An 18112-nucleotide genomic window follows, 5' to 3' on the forward strand; every position below is an offset into this window, starting at 1 on the left:
TATATTAGCTGATGGGCAAAAGCATTTTTGACATCATGGTAATTATCTTTCCTAAGTAATTCATTAGCTGGCTGATGGAGGATTTTGATATTCTGTTTATCACAGTTTAAGGGCTGATTTGAAAATCACAGCATGGCACTACAGACACTGTACTCCAGGAAACAGATGGTAGAGAGCCATCAGCTGTAATCTGTGAGTTAACTAAGACAAGTGAAGTTTGGTATAGAGTTCTGAAATGAGATGTAACTGTGTTATGGAAGTGTAAGAATGCTGTGAAATAATTTTACCTTGCCTGTAAAGAACAAGCTCTATTTAATCTGGAATAACAATGCCTTCTTTTTTTTTTTTTTTTTTTTTTTTTTTTTTTTTTTTTTTTTTCTGTATTACTGAAACTTCCAGCTTTGGTGTAGTAGGAAAATCGTAATGTCTGATCAACAGGGAAATGAGTTTCATGTGTGTGTTTTTTCTTTTGTGAAATACGTAGGGCTACTGAATGACAGACTCCTTTAAGTTGTTTACCAAGGAGAAGAAACAAATAAAGCCCAGAGCCACCAGGCTCTTCGCAGAGCAGGGAGAACACTACTGTTTTGGAAAGCGCAGGAGAGAGCTTGCTTCTGAAATAGAAAGGATTATGTTGTCTTTCCCAAACATAGACAAAAGGTGAAGAGATCACACAATATTTGTTTTTCCACTGGATGGTTTATTTGAATGTGTTTAGGGTGGCTGGGGGGACGAGGGGAGGATTCTCCTCCACTGGCAACACGCAGCATGAGAAGAAATTGCAGAGGAGTGCTCGACACTTAGAGGTCAGGAAGGTGAAAGCACGCCAAAAGCTCTGCTGGGAGGCTCAAACATTTCTGTGGTTTCAAGTGTTTACCTTAGCAATGATAGAAGATTTAGACAATTACCCAGCAGTCTCAACAGTGTCTTGTAGGGCAACACTACATCTCCTTTTCAGTAATGTCACTGGGAGCCTGATGTTTTGAGCATTTTCATTCAAGTGTTGTTATAATCAGGTCTGATATAATTAGGAGTTAAAGAATGGTGGCTGAGATGATCCAGTTAGAAGAGATTAACTGGAACTTGTGGGAAGAAGAGAGAAATTGTGGTGCCTTCATTAGAGCTCAGTCCAGGTCTGCATATTTTCTGTTGCTGCTGATTCATCATAGCTAAGAAGGGCATTCATTTTTGAAGGTTTGTTGCATGTTTTCAAGGAAACTGGTAAAATCTTTATCCTTTTTGGAGTGCTGTAGCACAAATCCTTGATTCTCACATACTCAGTAAAGAGTTAATTATTTTGGTGCCTCAATGGAAACCACACTTTTCAGTTTCTCAGTTTGTGAGTGTGAAGCAGAGGTGTCCATAAGGAGGCCTCTTCCCCGCTGCCAACTGTTTCACTTTATGGCGCTCTTTATTCAGTTACACCTTCCTTTTGTTCCTTCCTATTTGTTTTTATGTCTTCTTTTCCTTTTCATCCCTCTCTTTATTACTTCCTGAGGGTGTGTTTTTCTTTTCTCTTTGAGTTCTGTGTTTTCTAGGCTTTTCTTGTCAGCGCAACAGCAGTAGATATTCAGTTGTTTTCTAGGAGAGCCAGTACTTCTGTTTGCCTTGGTCATCTCTTTTTTGTCTATAGGAGATAAATAGAAGAGGGAAAACCATTGAAAAGTTAAGTATCTCTGCTGAGAGGGAAACCTTCGGCTCACAATTGACAATATACCTGTGTTATACTGAGCTGTGGCCAGGATACAGGCCAAAAAGGCATGAAGCATGAAGTGCACAGGGACAATTTGAATGCACCGATTTCACAAAATAGTGCAGAAATCTTGCTGCAACGAGCCTTCTGCCAGCTTTTCAGCGTTTCCAAATTTGCCTTGGCTAGTAATAAGACTCCACCATGTCAGTCCTTTCAATTAACTGAGGTAAAGTGCAAAGAAAGGTCCCATTTCCTACAGTAGCAGGGAGAGGATAGGTTTGGGCTTAAGAATAAGGAGACATGCAGTTGGAGATAGTTTGCCCTCCCTCTGTGTCTCTGGCCCAAAATATTGGAGCAATATTCTGCAAATTAAACATTCTGGGTTAAAGAGGGATAGAGTACCTCCTTTGAGCAATGAGGGAGCATGTCATCTTGGGCGAGAGAAACTGAAATTAAATGACATTAGCTGATGTCTGCAGCCTGGTGAGCGTGGCCCAGTAGATTTGCCATGTGAAGCAGCTGGTGCTCAGGCCAAGGTGTTTGCACTGCCTGCGACCTCACCTGGTGCATGGGATGCCTGCAGGCCCCACAGTGCATTAGGTGCACTCCCAGGGTGCATTTTTTGGCTTACTGCTTGCAATCCGTGCACTGAGGTTGCTCTACCTCTGTTTTAAAGTGCACTCCTGATGCACACTAAATTGCTAATGTAGTTATCCCTTGAACATTCCCATTTTAAATTTGTGTTTTCCCCATCATAACGTGTTATAATGGACTAAATTGTGGTCTTAAGCTTCTAATATGATAACTTAACCTGCTGATCTGTTATTTCCTTTCATAAAGCATAGAAAAGACGGAAGCAGCAATAAGATAGTACAGAAGTTAAAAAGCCTGGGCTGTAAGGCAGCACGGACGGTTCATGCCCGCCTGTGGGATGTAGTACAACTTGCAGCAGGAGTATCCACATCGGGGCTGTGGTGCTGCCTACACTTAGCAATAAATTATTGCTGACACTCCAAACGCCGAGCAATGTATCGGCGATTCATCTCTCAATCGCCTGTTCCCACGCTGTCCGCTTTATCTCGATTGTTCATTTAATCCTGGCAGTAAATTGCTTCACTTCTCTTAAATCTCCCCGTCCCGCCGGCCAAGTGCGGGGCCCTTGGGGCGGGCGGGTGTGTGTGTGTGGGGACCCTGGGGCTGTGTCCGGGGCTGGTGATGGATGCCCAGCGAGGGCACCCTGCCCGCGCAGCCCCGGCCGGGGGGACACCGGGAGCGGCGGCCGCGGGGGGGCGGGAGGAGGAGGAGGAGGCGGCGAATCCTGGTCCGGCTGGCCGGGTGTGCGAGCACTAGTGGGAGCTGGAGAGGGCGAGAGAGGAGGGGAGAGAGCCCCAAGGCACCCCGATCCCGAGTGGAGCGGCTGCGAGCCGGGCGGGAACGGGGAGTGCGCGGGAGGCAGGAGGGGCAGAGGCGGCGGCAGCAGCAGCCCCGGCAGAGGAGGAGGCAGCCCCGCGGAGCCTTCGGAGGCGGTGAGGACGGTGAGGAGCTGGAGCCGGACAGGGAGGGGAGGATGCGGCGCGGAGATGCTGCGGCGGGACGGGCGGGCACCTGCGCAGCTCGGGGGGTGCAGGGGGGTCCCGGGGGTCCCCAGTGCTGCGGGGGCAGCGCCCCGAACGCGCCCGGAGCCTTCCAGCCCCGCGGGGCTCTCAGAGAGCGGCGGCCGCCCGGCTTTGTCCCGTCCTGTCCCGTGCGGGGCTGGGAGCGCTCGGCTCGGCCCGGCTCGGCTGCCCGAGCTTGGCCCGGGCCAGCAGCGGCGGTGAAGCGGGTGAGTGCCACAGGCGCTGGGACAGGGTGCCGGGGCTGCTCCCCTTGCACACGCTGCCCCTGGCTCGATACGGTCTCGTCACGCGTGCACGGCACGGGCTGGCGGTCTGCTGCACTCCCGAAATGAAGTTTTAAACCAAATTGTTAAGGTACATCTTGTTTGGTGGCTGCGGGCGATGGAGATGGTTTGTCCTCTCTCTGCGAGTCTCTGGGAAGCGGGAATCTCTCGCGCAGCAGTGCGGTGTTGTTAACTCACACATTTTGTGAGCTTGTGATGGACTGAAGTGAACTCTGATTTACCGGCCGGATTATGGCAGTCCGTGTCTCCGGTGGTGTTGTGCAGAAACATAGCGTTAAACCACTCGGTTTAAGGACCTGTTGAATGTAAATGACAGAAAGTCGCACTCTGCACTCTTGTAGATAAAACCAGAGGTCTGTCTAAGCGTCCTGGGTCTGACAGTGCAAAAAGCAGTGCTTGAGGGAGAGTAAAAATAAATAGGCACGTAATGATAATTTGCCAAAGGCTCTGTTGGCATGCAATGATTTGCAGCTTGGATGCTTTCTAAGGGAGAGCTGGTGTCTTTATGGCACTGGCTGATTTTTCCTTTCCATGAACTGCTCTGAGTGCCCCTTGATGCTGCGTAAACTTTTAACAATGTGCAGTGAGAAGGAAGTTCATAGCTTTAACATTTCTCTGTGTCAAACCCCATAGCGTTTTATTCTGAACCTTTGAGAGTACCTATGTCCTGATATAGAGTTGGTGCAGAATTGCTCTCTGTTCCTCTCTGTCCCATTCATACTTTTATTTACTTCCAGTGTGTTCTCTGTTCCTTTCCAGGCCAAAATGCTCTCTTCTACGCTGCTTAAAGTGTAGCTGAAGATAGAGCAGAGACATAGTTATTTTCTGAGAACAGACCAGTTTGAATGACAGGCATGTTAAAGTTAGGATGTTAAAAGCTACAGTCTCTGTGAGTAGCTCATGGAAGCAGTGTGCATGAGAGTGACAGAATAGCTACTGTGTGATTGCCTACAGAGGACAAAATCTCCTCTGTCTGATGACCAGCATGGCTTTAGAGCACCAGGTATTCCTCCCCTCTTTCACTGGCAGAAGCTGCATGTGCAGGGAGTGGGCTTCTTTCAGAGGTTTTTGAAAGAAAGCAAAAACCCAACCAGCATTTCATTTTTAGAGTGATATGATGGAATCTAGTCCAAATGTGTTTGCAAGAAGATTCTCTGTTTTTTTGTGTTGAAATTGTGCATTGTTAGGAAACAGTTTTGCAGTTATTTCAAAATAAGAAATCCATCACAGTAAATGCAACCTAAGGACCTTGACTCTCTTCCCACAACCTACTGCCCTGCTTGGCTTCAGCTGAGCTGCCCTTGATTGACACTTGTGCAATCAGGGAAAAAAGCCCCTCAGGCCTTTGGGATAGCTGTATCTGTACTTATCTGTGTGTGTAATCCTGACTTATAGCAGTCCTTCCTGTGGGTCAGCATGCTGAATGCTCTGGCTGCATGTTGGCTCTTACATGCATGCTTCATTTTAAGGATGTGAGGGGGTCCATTTTAATTGGTGCACTTGTGTAATTAAAGTGATGCATGTGCTGGGGCCTTTGCTGCAGCAGGACTGGAGCATTCATCTCTTGACAGAATCGAGCCCTCAAGTTTTGAAACTCCCTTTGAAAGAGCTTTGATTGGTGATGATGTAAACTGACAGATTCACAAAGGCCTTTCCCAGCGTCTCGTCTTTCTTGCCTGTTTCTGTCATTCTTCCCTGTGCATTGTTTCCTACAAAACAAGACCTTCAATAAGTAAGACACAATATCTGTTGCCAGGTGTAAGGAAACAATGAGAGGAAGCCTGATGCTCAGGTGGAAAATGATGTGTTACTACTCCCAAGAAATAAGATGAACTTTTTTTTTAGAAGGAGGTTTATGAGCTGCTCTGTGTCTTAACAGCTGATTGCTTGATGCTGACTACAAAGCACTTGTCCAGACTGTAAATCCTGTGGGGAAGGGGCTGCTTTGCTTTGTCTTACAAATGTGATACTTGATGCAGTGTGCTGGGGAGAGTGGAGGGCTGCCTCTGGGTCCAGCCTGTGCTGCTGCTAACAACAACCATTCCAACAGAATATGGGCCAAGCCAGTAAAGTCTCCAAAAACTTGTAATAGGTGTTTTCTACCAATCTTAGGGTAATTGCAAGGATAGGATAGTGTATAAACAAACATGGTTATTTTGGATGTCATAACTCTAATTTATGAAGTTGGTGAGGACTTAGACATATATTAGAATGTGCTGTAAATATGGCAAATACAGAACAGAAACAAATTATAAGACTTATTTGTGCTATCCCATAAAGCAAACTATAAAATATATCTTAGACTTATTACCATTCAGATTTTTGTTCCTTTTCAGAAGATACGAGCTCTTTTTAAATTGTCTCAAACAGAGAAGCTTACTGCTAATAGGCAAAATTTGGACAAAACTGATTTGAAAACACTGCAGTTCAGTCTAAGGCTCATGTGTTAAGCTTTTTTTTTCCTAGTGCATGTTTCAGATTGGTCTTGATTCTGGTGAGCTCTTTCCTCTTGCTGTTTTGTATTTGGTTGGAGTAGCAAAAATGTAATGAGGGTTAATAAGTTTTGAAAAAGTCTTGAAATTGTAACATTCTGATGGTATCTATGAATTGCATTGTGCTATATATCAACAACCTCGTTCTTTTGAGTGCCTTAAAGGCGAAAATATTTATCTATTACAGCATCTGGAAGTGCTGGACTCTTTTGTAATAAGGAAATGATTTTCAGGTAACTAAAATACTTTATAATGTAATTTTTGATTACATTATACCAGTTTTTTCATGCATCACATTACCGAGCTTACTTTTCTCTACTTAAAATGTCAACACTTCATCAAACTGTAAAAAAAAATAAATTCCTATGTGATCAATTATTCTTTATGATCAGCCCATGCCAGAGTGCACATGCAGGCCCAGGTGTGAGTGCTTACACAGTGTGCACAGAGAGGAGCGTGTCTGTGTCTCTGGTAACACAGGCAGTGTGCTCTCACTGCTGTCATGCACAGACTGTGTCAGAGGATTGTGATAAGCAGCCAAACCCAAAGGAACCTCCTCCCTTTGGCATTGTGTCTCAAGGCTGGGGTCCCCAGTTTGTCACTGCTCTGGCCTTTCTCTCACAGGATCACTCACGGGGGCTGCGTGCTCAGCCCAGCTGCCTGTTTTGCTGCTCCTTGTCACAGGGAACATCCTCCAAGCCCACGTCAGATTTGGTTATAATTGGCCAATAGACTGAAAACTTACTAGAGAGGGTCTGGCAGATGTGTTTATCCACAGATAAGCAAGTCTAAACACTGCCTTGGGAAAGGAGGCTGAAGGAGTTATTTTCTGTTGGAGTTGGGATGCAAAGCAAGTCCTCCTCTGGTGGTACAATGGCCAGCAGGGAGGGATTTGCATGGAAGTCACGGTCACAATTCCGAGCCCATTACAGAATGGGGATTTTGGAGTCATCTGTGGCAGCTTTCAGGACTGCAGCTGCAGGTCCACAGAGTTTGCAAACTCTGGATGTAATGAAGAGATTGGAGCAGCAATGTGAGCATGAGGAGAGCACCAGGGAGAGTAGGTTCACCTTTCATGTGTTCCAGAAAGCTTTTCCAATAGTGAATGAGTTTTAGTATGCAGGGACAGGAATGACACAGGTCTCAGGAAGTTTCTTCCCTTGAAACTGACTGTGTTACACATTAAAATTAATTCAGTGCTGAAGTCAAAATGCATTGCTACAAACCTCTGCTCTGTGCTGCCATTAAGCAAAAGATTGCAGTTTCACAGACCAGGATGAATAAAGGCGCATAATTAAAAGTGTTCATTCTTTAAAGCTACCACTTATTTCCTTAACACGAAAATAACTGTTGCTGCTTTGCTGACACAAGAAGAAATATTCTTTAGTGTTCAGAAAAACATCACATCTACAGCCCAAAATACAAAATAGATTGTATATAAGACATATTTGTTTAGTAGCCACTTAAAAGTTTTTAAAAGGTTAAGTTATTCAAGACCTATTCCCTGAAGCTACAAACGTACTTGTTCATGCATAACTTCACTAAGGAATACTTATGTGAATAAAATTACGCACTTACAGGTTTGTAAAATGAAGACTGTAATTAGCTCTAGGTTAATTCCCCTGCTTCATAATTAAAAACACACAGGTCAATTAAGGATCAAAGGAGATGTTACCTTTGTGATTATCTTCCTTGGCAGAAGTAGCTGTTCCGATAAATATTTCAATTTCACTATAATCTGACCTTTTGTCCAATTTGCTTTCCCTTATCCTTGCCAATTTTGGCCAAGAAAAAAGTGTCACATTTAAAACAGACCATGAAAAGGCTGAATCTCATAGCTTGGGCACATATGTCTTTTAGGGGAAAAAACTGATGGGTGAAAGAGTATATTTATTTGCCTTGGATTGATAATGTGTATATGAGCTGGATCTGGCTGCTTTGTTTATTTGTCTCTGCTAAGTACACAAATACAGCTTTATTTGTAACTAGATAGTTGAATACAGTCTCCTTCATGTGTGTGACAATTTGTCTCTTCCCCAATGAAGCGATGATGGAATGGCATGCAGAGGTGTGCATCTAGAATACAGGTCAGAGGGAATACCCATACACACGTGCTAAATCTTTGCTGGTCAGATTTGCTCCAGAGCCCATGGAGTGTAGGCTCTGTAAGTATGTGAGAAGATTTGGACGAGAAAAAAAATACTTGCATCTGTGCCAGATGTATTGCAAAATCAGGACAGTGTAATGGAGATAAGGTTAATTAGCTCTTTGCATTTGCTACTGAAGTTGGATGAGCAGGGCTTTTTCCCCTAACAGGGAATTTCTCTTCAGGCATAACTATCTGGTAGTTTGTTAAAATGAGTTGAGCAAGACTTTTATAGCCTGCGGAAATACAATTAAGTGTGTGCAGGCATCATAGATTTCTTTTATTCATAGGCAAGTCTTGTAGGGTCTTGTCCTACAAGCAAATCGAAGTGGAGGAACCCTTCAAGCTGAGGAGGGCTGTGCTGCTTCAAGGACATGCCACAGGATGGGTCCTTGTCATCTCAGTGTCTCTGCTTCTGTCAGATGGGCTGCAGTCACAGGTACCTGTTTAAAGTGCTTTGAGACCCTGGGCCAAGAATGAGGTCAAGTCCAAGCTGCTGCTGCTGATGGACAGGATAAAACTAAAGTTATTCAGGAGATTGTTTCACCTTTCTTCGCTTAAAATATTAATGCAAATTGCCTTTTTCCTTTATTCACCAGCAATCCTAGGTAGGCATTCAGGGCTACTGCATTCGGTGCCTTGCAACTATTATGAAATTGGAACTTTGAATCTGTGTTGTGCTTAAGATTTAAAATCCTGGTATGATTTCTGTCTGAATGATGGTAAGAAGGGCTTTGTCTTAAGATTGCCTCTGTGATTTCTGCATGCAGACTACAGTCTGTCAAGCATGGTGGTTTTCACAGGACACCCATCACTCTTACATGAAGTGAACATCTAAGGGTAGGAAACATCCATAGGCTCATAGAACCCTGGTCATCACTAGTCCCTGGCTTCCAGTTGGACTTAACTGCCTTCACTACCATTGCACAGTGCTCTCCTGGAGACAGCTCATGGTGTGGATGTGTGCATTCCTTACTGGATAGGAAACTGATTGGACAATTGAGCCTTTTCCCTTATCCCAATAGAGTCACTTAGTCTTTCTTTCCACAGGTATTAATCTTCTTTTTTGAATTTGTCTTGCTGCAGACAAAATCGCTTTATTAGAGCGAAAAAGCAGCACCAGCATTTTCCTCCAAATTTGTGGTATTAATTGGAAATGAATGGTAAACCATGTGGGTCTATATTGGGGTTAAATATTCCTGTGGGGTATGTGAGTTCTGCTTGTGAGCAGCAATGGCATCAGAGATATACATTGGTATTTTATGGAAGGGACAGGTTTGTGCTTTTCCTGGCAGCCGTCACAGCAGCAGGTAGGTTCACATTTGTGCCTTTGAAGAGGAGGAGGAGCACATTTTAAACCTGAAGCTAATTAACTTTTCTCTGATAACCATGTATGACAACTGTTTAGGCTTGTTTATATTCCTTGTCTTCCACAGCTAAATCAGAGCCATGGAAAATACACCCCAAAATAACTGTTTACAATGGGGATTATGCAGTATTGTTGGGCTGTTCAGTGTAGTAGATGTGCTGCTAGTTGAGGACATGCAGAAATCAGTAACTTACTCCAATTAAAAATGAAAAATATGAAGATAACCTTTGTAACTTTTTAACTCAGAAATCCATTGCGAGGGAGTAATCAAACTTTTCTATAACTGAATTCTGTAATTTTTTAATACTGCTTCATTTTGAAAAAAAATTTCTCTCCTGACAAGAACCAATGTGATCTCAATGGTACACATGCCTGTGGTTTTGAATGTGTGGAATTTTCTTATGACTTGATGTTTTTAAGGTTTTGCAGAAAAAACTTTAATTGAAAACTAGTTTAGTTGAAGATGAACACAACCCCAAAACCAAAGCAACAGAAAGAATAGTTTCTAGTTGTCTGGATTGTAAACTTTATTCTTGTTTTTTAATGCTTGAATCATGAGCTGTTAGATTTTGTGTGTACAAAATGCCAATTTTTACTGAACTTTGTGCCAAATTTGTGCACAAATGTTTTTCTAGCTTTCTGCAAAAGAGTCCATTTTGTAGTTTGTGTAGGTACACACGGTTGGTGATTGGGGTGGGGCTGTGCCCAGCCTCATCCCCATGGGTGCAGCTGTGAGCAGCAAGTGAGCAGCACTGACAGCAATGAGCCATGGAGTGCCCAGGGGCACTGACCCATCACCAAAGGGAACAGAGGGCACACAGGGGCATGGCATGGACAATGAGGGTATAAAAGGCTGGGCTGAAGGACAAGAGAGGCAGATACTTGCAACCTTCTGAAGTGACATGATGTTACTCTGTATGAGGAGATGCCTGAAGCCTTCTGATGAGGTATGGTGTTACTCTGTATGGGCTGAAGCTTTCTGGAATTCTGATGAGGTATGGTGTTACTCTGTATGGGCTGAAGCTTTCTGAAATAGAATGCTGCTACTCTGTGTATTGTGGCCATCTCAACTGTGATGTGTGCTTTGCAAGTTTGTGCGTAACTCAATTTTTCTGATTTACCTTACCAGCTCAGACAACGTGACTTGGAATGGTGTGAGCAATGAAAGCCTGTGAAAGGGTTTGATCTATTTTATACTGTCCTTCTGCTCTCAAATGCTGCATGTATATTTGAAATTATTAATGTCAATGTAATTTCTTTCCTTAGCAGTGTTTCAGCTGTTTAGGTGAATCCTTTTTGGCATTTCTTCTCTTTTACTGCAAATTCATAACAAATAAAACACTGTGACTCTACTTGTGTAGATGGATATATTCTCACAGGTTTAATCATTGATGCTAAATCCTTTTAGAAGTTGGTGGGGGCTTTGCAAGCAGGCAGAAGTTGTGTTACATGTATTTAAATGCCTTTTGAAATGTTTGATTGGGATTTTTTTATCATACTTAAGTGCTGGACTTGGCTTGATGTAAAAAGTAAACTCTAAGTAGTCTGATGGACCAAAAGTAGTACTGTGAAGGATAAACTAATGGCATGAAAGCTGAGCATAGCTTTTAGAAGTGTTTTGCCATAAAATTAAGGATCTAAATGGGCAGTTGCTTTGGGAATAGTTGGAGCATTTGAGGAGCTGCTGTGCCTAGCTCCATTTTTTATTCTTCCTGCTGAAAAATAGGGTCCTCAGCAGGTGGGAGTGTGCCTGCTCTGCATCAGTGCCAGGGCACCTGCCTTATTTTGTCTCTTGCTCCAGCTGTGAGGTGACATAACCTCACTCCCTGGTGAAGTGTGGCTTAGCCTAGCTGGCTAGCACCGCAATGAACAATTGAAGATGCTGTCTGCCACAGAAATTAATTCCTTTCCTCTGTGACTCCAGAAAAAGCCACACATGCAAATGGTGCCTAAGAGATGTCCAAGGCTAGAGATGGAGACGTTTAGACTTTTTTTTTTGAGTTTGTGCGTGTTTGCAACTAATAGCCTGAGGAGTACTTAAAAAAAAAAAAAAAAAAAAAGGGGAAATAGCGCAAGGCAGTACCTGGGAGGTAGAACAGAGAAGGTCCAAACACAGCCATACCAACAGAGGTCCCGCAGAGGTTACCCCAGTAGGCTGCTAACAGTGGTACAACATGCAGAGCTCTACAGGTGAGAGGAGATGTGTTACTGGTGCTGGGTGCTGAGATCCCCAATGACTGAACACATGTAAACTTCAGTACCCTGAAACAAGTCCTTAATGCTGTCTGAAGGTGCAGCCAAAGGTGAGTGCTGTCAGTGTAACCCTGGGGAGAAAAAGCTCAGAAAGGGTCAGGACTTTTCCTGCTTCTGCTTCTCACATTGGCCAAGAACAGAAGGGACAGGCTACTTCAGGCTGCAGCTATCTGTATGTCCTACTAATCCTTAGAGATAATAGTGAGCACTGGAAATGACTATGATAAAATCCTTGAAGGATGTGCCCAGCAATACCTGTGTTCATTCCTCGTGACATCAATTCTGGTGTTGGTTTTTTGCTGTCTGAGAGATGTCGATCCAGTTACCTGTTCTCTATTGCTCTGTAGGTGTAAGAATGGACTAAGCTGTGGCTTTTCTTTTTGTGGGGACTGGGAATTATCACAGCGGAGTTGCAGCAACTTCAAACTACATCTTAAAGGGCATGCAGTCTGTAAGTTGTGTCATCAGATAAGGAGAGGTGGTGGGGAATGAATAATAAATACATGTCAGGAGTGGAGAAAGATTTTGCACAGAACAACTTTTTCTGAATCTCATCATCCTTTCCATATTTCCCCTCAGGTGAAGCATCAGTCCGATACAGTAATTTCTTTGTGATATTTCTTTGGTAAAACTCTTATATAAAATATGTTTTCAAGTCAGATTTAAAAAAAATATATGTATAGCTAGTTTGAATATTTTACTATGATTTGTTGCATTAATACTCCAAGAGAGAAGCTGTACTATTTAAATTGAAAGAAATAATAAAAAACAAATGTCTTGCAACATACATTTTAAAGTTATTCCATTTAAGTATGAGACACTCTTGTTTAAGGTGCTGCAATGATAACTCTTTAATTGATTAGTTAGAAGTAAAATAAATGGGCTGCCTGTTTAATGAGTGAAATAATTAATTGTTGGAAGCTGTTATACTATTTTTGTAACAAATGGACATGTTATTTTCATTTCAATGACTCTATCTCCCCTTCCTGTACCATTTCAGTTCTCTTCCAGCTTGTCTTTTGTACATTTCCCCAGTTCCTTCTCTCTCTTGGTGATATTCCTTTCTGAAGAAAAGCAGCCAGTTTCTGTGCTTGTTGTCAAATAAACCAGTCTCAAACTTTTCAGCTGCACTCATTCTTTAGAAGATACTCCATTGTGTACTTTGAAGACTTTTGTTCAGTATTAGCTTAGCAGTATTCATGGCACTTAATGATAATAATTTCCCATCTGATGATAAATGCCTGTTTATAGCAGCTCTTTTCTAAATCCATTAATCAAGAAAGGTTATCAACAAAGTGATAAATGTAACTCTGATTTTTGCTTGAATGTACCATATACAAAGAAATCCTGTTCATCAGTGCATGCTTTGGAGTGCATAAAAATACCAGGAGTGTATGTCAAACAATAGAATATTCTTCTTCTAGACAGTCTTGAACACTCTTGTTTTTGCAGTGTTGTGCCTTGCTTCCTTCTGTCCTTCCTGGTCCTGACTGAATTAGGTTATCACTGTTGGGAATGCTTCCTAATTCCTGTTAATGTGGGGCTCACTCAAAACCAGTCCTTGCACAGGAGAAGTTAGCCAGAATTTATTTTCTGTCTTTTAGCATGGTAGAAGTCACAATGGTGCCCATTGTTTGAGGCCAAAAAACTGATATTAAAGATAATATGTTCTGCCTCTTTCTGAGAACTGAGAGAAGCCTCATTTCGTTGTAGCAGTCTTCTGGGAGTTGGAAATGGAGATAATCCCCTGTGGCACTGATAACAGTCATGTGGGCTTTATCTCAGCCGTTTCCTTTTTCTCATCAAGATTTTGAAGCAGCTGCACTTCCTGAAAGTAGTGCTTGGGCTGGATCCCCAGTTGCATCTCTGAATGCTTTCTACTCAGTTTTTCCAATTAGATGTGGGTTCTGTGACTGCTGCATTTTGCTGATCAGCTGGCATTTGCAAAGCCTGTGAACTGCACCCATGGAGACTTTCTTCGTTCTTTGAGCCATAACATTTCTTAAGTAGTGCCACCATAGTAGACGTAAACCATTCTGGAAGTGGTTTCCATGGGTGTTATTCTCTGCCTTGTCTTTAAAGCTGTATTTTTTTTTTTTCATAGTTGTCCATCTGATGCTATAATTGTCTAGGAAACAGGGCCTCACAATAGTAAGAATAGAAATCATGTTGAGCTCTTAGCTTTGAGAGTTTCTCAAATTTCTGTCTGTCTTGGGTATTGTGATTTTATTTTTTTTCCCCAAGCCCTTATTTTTTCTTCATGTCTAAAAGGATTTAAAATTTCTTTCAAACATCTGGTCATTTACATTTTCTTGAGGAAGGTTTGCTCTCAAAATAGCATTTCTTGAAACCACTGTGTACTTTCTGTAGGTGGTCGTCAACATATGCGGGGGCCAGCTGACTGACTAACAAAATTGATCTGTTTATTATTTATTGAATGTATAATTTTTTTCTCTGAGATTTTTTTTTTCCAAATGAAGCTTGGTATTGCTTAGTCTTTGTGCAGCCTGGGTAATTTCAGACCTCACTTTTTACCTTACTTACCAGATGTATGGTTAAATGTCTCATCAGAATTTAAATGTCTTATCAGAATGGGAATGTCTCATCAGAAATTAATTTTTAATTTGGGAGTACTGTCACAAAACCTTTGGAGTGCTGTCTCTTACCATCCCTTTGAGAAGTGGACCGGGAGGGGGTGGACACTGGGAGAAACAATGAGGCTTTTCACAATGAGTATTTAACAAAACTCCCTGTTTGATTGATCTTCAGCCAAACTTGTTTATTCAGATTTAAGACCTAGCCCTTAAATGTGACCCTGGAGTAAGCAGAAAGCTGCCCTTGTGCTCAGGGGCAGGCAGAAGGGGCACTTGAGATGGAGCAGCAGACATTACGCCCATGAGTTATAAGGAAGGAATTGCAATAGATGATAGGAAAGGTCTGAAAAGAAAGCAACAGCTGATTTAGTTCAGCTCAAAATGACCCTGCCAAAAGAGGCAAATGATATCACAAGCTGGAAGGTCATTGTTTCTTTATAGACTTTTAAAATATGTTTTTATCCAAAAAATACACTGGGAAACTTGAATGATGGTGAATAAACCACTTTAAACTCATGGGAAACAAGCATCCTTAGCTATTCAGAAATCTTCAAAACTGCTGACAGGAAGAAGATCTGGCTTTATCCTAATGGAAATGATTAAATACCTCACTGCTACAGTCAGGTATGTTCAATGGTGCATTTTGCAGTGTCCTATTCTGCTTGACCAAAAAGTCTCGAAATACAGAAATTATAAAAGCTGACTTGGTTATTTTATTGACCTTGAAAGTGTGCAGTGTCATTTGCCTTGTTATTTTTTGTTAATCAGCTTTTCCCAGCCATAGTTCTTACATCATCAGCTATGGAGATGAACTGCAATAGAATCAACAGTGTAAGAAAATTTAGGATTTTTATATATGCAAATTATTGTAACTGTGGGTAGTTTCTCATTTTAAAACAAAACAAAATTTAGATTCTGAATAATTCTAGTCATCCTTCCTTTATGACCCAGAAATTCTTGCAGTGCATCCTCTGGCCTTTTAACATTTCCCCACAGGTGGATAGGAGATTTTGGAGAAAAAAGTTACAATTTTATTATTCCACAGATGCACAATTTTGTTCTCAGAAAATTAGCTCCCTCTTCTGCTTTTTCCTTTTATATGCTCGGATATGTGAAGCTCCATCTTTTTCTGCCCTCACTGAGGATACAAGAAGAAAATGTGGGAAACAGGCATTTGTTTTTAAAGAATATCCATCAACTTCAGATCCTTTTTCTGCTTGCAGCAGTTACTGGTTTTGCAGGCACAAATTATTTTTAGGAGGTATTTTGATTACTTCAGGATGTTGTTTTGAAACATTAATGTCATCTTTTATTTAATCTGGTATGTAGTCAACTGTTCATCTCCCATTATGGATCCAGTTCTTCAGCCCTTTAAGATTCTTTTCAGTTTGGTTGTATTGAAGTCTGCTGATTTTTAGCTGCAAACCCCAGCATCTTATGGATTACAGTTAGTTAAGTACAATTTCCAGTTATAAAATAATTTTCATTTTCACGGGTTATGCTGTAGTTCTGTAATTTACCTGTAAAAATGACATTTACTTTAGATCATGATGTGATTAATTTTTGTGCATGATTTTAAGTACAATATTGACAGAATTCCTCTCTTTCCTCCTCTATGAGATGGTTCAGCATGAGCATTTTAAAACAGTCTGAAAGCAAGGAAATTAGTTAGATATGTAAACCCAAGCAATTGCATTAGCAGTTTTTACTTCATTTTGGTAAACTGCTTTTGCTTTGCGCTCACCAAGCACTTACTGGAATGCATCTAGTATTAGTTAATAGAATTAACTGAGAACAAAATTGTGCATCTGTGGAATAATAAAACTGTAACTTTTTTATCCAAAAGTTTTTTTATCCTAAATCTCCTATCCACCTGTGGGAAAGTGTTAGAAGGCAAGAGGATGCACTCCAAGAATTTCTGGGTCATAAACAGGAAGGGTGACTGGAATAACAACCTATTTGAGTTGTTTGTTTGTTTATTTTGTTGTAGTGTGTTATATACCACTCCTTCTGTATTTCCATGCTGCAGTTGTGGCTGGTCACTTTCGGTTAATGTCACCACATGCATGGAAGGGCTCATCTGCTGCCTCCCCTGTGCAATTTTTCCATGGGCAAGGTGTTTTTGCAGGGAGCAGATTCAGGTGGTACCTTCATGTGTGCGTAGTTTAGCACCTGCTAAATACAGCAAGTTGGACAGAGATGGCTCAATTTTCCTCCATTTCACAGAAGACAAGTTGCATTTAATTTAGCTGTATCCACGCCACTGATGGTTTCTGGAATGTGAGAACTATTTTGGCCACTTCCCATGGCTCAGGGTGGGCACAGACAGGGATGCTGGCTCAGCCTGGGGATGATGTGGGTGCCCAGGCTGCCCATGGGTACTGGCCAAGCCAGCAGCTCTCCTTGCTCTTAGGAAATCCCTGGGAGTTTCTGCAGCAGGAGACAAAGGATACAAGCTTTACTTACAGCTGTAAGGCAAGTGGAGCCTATACAGGCAAAGCACTTCTGTCGCTGTGTAATTTCAGACATGCTACCTTGCAGGGTTACTTTCTACTCAGTAACACCCTTTTAGTACAGTTCTCTTGCCTCCTAGATTCCAGCCCTTCCAAAAAAGGTGGTTCCTCTAGGTGGACTGGCTTTTTCAAGAGGCTTATTGTGGATGTGAAAGTGTACCTCAGACAGCTTGAGCATAGTCAGAGCTAATTTTATTCAAAAACTGGCTTTGCTCCCATGCAGTGGACTCCAGCTGTTCCAGTGGATGCTGTTTTTTATCATTGTGCTGGACTACAGAGTATTAGTGTTGAGACTACAGATGCTTTTATCTTGTATAAGTTTTCAAAGACTTTCCCTGCTGGCAGTTTACATTGCTCAACCTATTCTCTTTTATGCTTTCTATATGTAATATACATGGCAGCCACTAGCTGGAGAATCATATGTAGCAGCTGGTTACACTCTATATTTCTTTCAAGATCTTGTGCAAAACTTCAAAGTTTACATCAACTTACAGGAAAAATAACGCCTGAATATCAAAGGGAGAAATGAGCAGAGTACTCAATAAATGTTGGTGCTGCTCTGAGTGCTTCCATGTTGCTTTGAACACAGCTCACTTATTTCTTTAGAACATGCCCTGATATTTACATTACCTTTCTCTAATTTTACTATTTTTCAGAGTTCAGTTATGAACTGCCTTTCATCTACTAAGATGTTTTTATGATGTCATTGGGTTCTCATTAGTCAAGCTTGCTTGTTTTTTAATAGGATCATAATTTCATTTGGCAAGCCAAAACTTTATCTTACCACCCCTTTACCTTTCTCTCTGTTTGCAAAGCTCAGGAAAGTCTTTGTCTGAACATTACGTTTCAGAGCAAAACAAGAAACCCATAGACAAAATAATCCAAGTCCCACTTGCAAGGTTGATGGGAATGGCTGAGCAGTGTGTGTGCAATGTTCCTGGAGAGCCCTTGGCTCACTCAGCATTGCAAGCCCCCCACAAGACCAGAGCAGCCAGGTGAGAGCAGCCACAGGCTCAGCATTGTGGATGAGTCACAGCTCCACTCCTGGGTGGTTTGAGAACACCGGTGAGGAATATTTGGCTAAAATAAAAATGACATATTCTGCTTTAAGGGCTAGAGAGGAGAGCAGCTTTGGAAATAATTACAATGATT

General features: G+C 42.0%; 1 protein-coding gene across 4 annotated transcripts in view; it reads left to right on the forward strand.

The window, feature by feature from the left end:
* The first annotated feature begins 3187 nt into the window (after nucleotides 1-3187).
* BMPR1B (bone morphogenetic protein receptor type 1B) overlaps nucleotides 3188-18112 on the forward strand; it is a 231235-nt gene continuing 216310 nt past the window's right edge. For all 4 annotated transcript variants that reach the window (XM_014265404.3, XM_074540942.1, XM_026791992.2 and 1 more), the window contains exon 1: nucleotides 3188-3228. The gene's annotated coding sequence lies outside the window, so the exon portion shown is untranslated. The remainder of the gene's footprint in view (nucleotides 3229-18112) is intronic.

The sequence above is a fragment of the Zonotrichia albicollis genome, chromosome 5 (assembly GCF_047830755.1).
Source record: "Zonotrichia albicollis isolate bZonAlb1 chromosome 5, bZonAlb1.hap1, whole genome shotgun sequence".
NCBI classification, from domain to species: domain Eukaryota; kingdom Metazoa; phylum Chordata; class Aves; order Passeriformes; family Passerellidae; genus Zonotrichia; species Zonotrichia albicollis.